This window comes from Juglans microcarpa x Juglans regia, chromosome 1D (genome assembly GCF_004785595.1).
Source record: "Juglans microcarpa x Juglans regia isolate MS1-56 chromosome 1D, Jm3101_v1.0, whole genome shotgun sequence".
In the NCBI taxonomy this organism is placed as follows: Eukaryota; Viridiplantae; Streptophyta; class Magnoliopsida; order Fagales; family Juglandaceae; genus Juglans; species Juglans microcarpa x Juglans regia.
The window spans coordinates 34,510,060-34,511,937 of NC_054594.1; the positions used below are offsets into that span (position 1 = coordinate 34,510,060).

General features: G+C 43.3%; 1 pseudogene; it reads right to left on the reverse strand.

Moving 5' to 3' along the window:
* Positions 1–666: 666 nt before the first annotated feature.
* On the reverse strand, positions 667–1,672 carry LOC121248968 (annotated as a pseudogene).
* Between the last annotated feature and the right edge of the window lie 206 nt (positions 1,673–1,878).

The following is a 1,878-nucleotide window of genomic DNA, read 5'->3' on the forward strand; positions in this document are numbered from 1 at the left end:
ATGTTTCACCTCAGCATTCTAGAGAAATGTACAAAAGGAGTTGGGAACTCAGCTGACCTATAGCACCGCTTTTCATCCTCAGACAAATGGTCAATCGAAGAGGGCAATTCAAATTTTGGAGGATATGCTCAGGGCATGTGTTATGGAGTTTAAGGGCAACTGAATGCGATATTTACCCCTCATTGAGTTTGCCTATACTAACAGTTACCAGAAGAGTATTCAGGCAGCACCATATAAAGTTCTTTACAGACATAAGTGTAGATCACCTCTATTGAGATGAAGTTGGAGAGCGCAAAATAATGGGACAAGAAATTATTCAGGATATGTTCGAGAAAATTTCAATTATTCAGAAAAAACTTACTGCTGCACAAGAGAGGTAGAAGAAATATGCAAATCAGCAGAGACGGGAACTAGAATTTGAGGAAGGTAGTGAAGTACTACTAAAAGTTGTGCTGATAAAAAGAATAATGAGATTTGGTAAAAAGGAAAAATTGAGTCCGAGATATATAGGCCCTTTTGAAATTTTAGAAACCCTTCATATATACCTCAATCCAAACTAATTTCATTTCAATTTTTAATTTTATTTTAGCTTTTTATCTTATTACTGTGTATTTTACCAACAAACAATGGCCCACCTTCCAAAACATAATTCAAGAAAAAAATAATCTACTTATTAAGAAAAGAAGCCAAGCCTTTGATCAAATCCTTGGCACTCTGATTGTCAAAATGCAAGATGTGAAAAGCGTGATCCTCTCCGCGCGCCCACTTGAACCAACTCAGCTTCTCCTTTCCAGCTGCTTTTCCGGACTGCATCATAGTAAGCAACACCTCGACCCTCATCACGTCCATCTCGGCCACAGTCACGAGCAATCGAAGTCCAGCCAAGCTCGGGGCTCCTGGAACCGTTGGATTGATCATTGGATTATCAATACCACCAGGTGCAGATGGGTATACAAAGTTCCAAACCAAGTTGGGCACAGCTTTGTTGATGTGACTTGCACTGGGCTGATCCATCTCCGACCCTGATATTGAGTCTGAACCCAAGAAGTAAGGGTGGGTAAGAAAGGCTCCTAGAATTTTAACATCACCAGGTAAGCTCTCAACGCCAGCTCGCATGGCCATATTGTGCACGATGTTGGCTCCTGCACTATCTCCACCAATGAAAAGTCGTTTAAAGTCAACGCGATTCAACCGTGGCTCTTTGTAATCGGCACCGCCAGTAGTCCTATTTATGGATCAGTTGGAAGCAGCAACCCATTGGAGGGCGGCCCAGCAATCTTCGTAAGCAATGGGGAGGAGGTGCTCAGGAGCAAGCCTATACTCAACCGAAACAGCCACAGCTTGTGCTTGAGCAACCAAACTATTTAGGTACCGAAGGTGGTCATGGGAGAAGGCAGACTCGAAGAAGAAGCCTCCGCCATGGAAGTAAACCAAGATGGGGAGCTTTTGGAGGTGGGTTTGGTCGAGTTTTGGGAGGTAGAGACGAGCAGAGATAGGAGGGTCCTGTGTAATGATGATGTCCTTTGAAGAGACGCCAGTTTCAAGATCTTGATCAAGGGGAGGAGGCACAATGGGAGAGTCCAAGAGTCGATCAATAGAGCCGTCCTTGTAGATGCGGATTAATGCATGGGAGAATCTCCATCTCAATCTCCTTGGTAATGGAAGCCATATTAGAGAGGGATCGATCTGAGTGGACTGTGATATCTTAGAGCTGGGGAAGAGAGAGTTAAGGGGAGGAAATGGAATAAAATGATCGCCCAAAGGATGGATGGATTGAGACACATTCACCATCTTCAACTTATATAGGGCAATATATAGCATATATGGGTGCAGTAGTGAAGCCCTACTGCCATCTATGAATTCTCAATTATCTAGAAG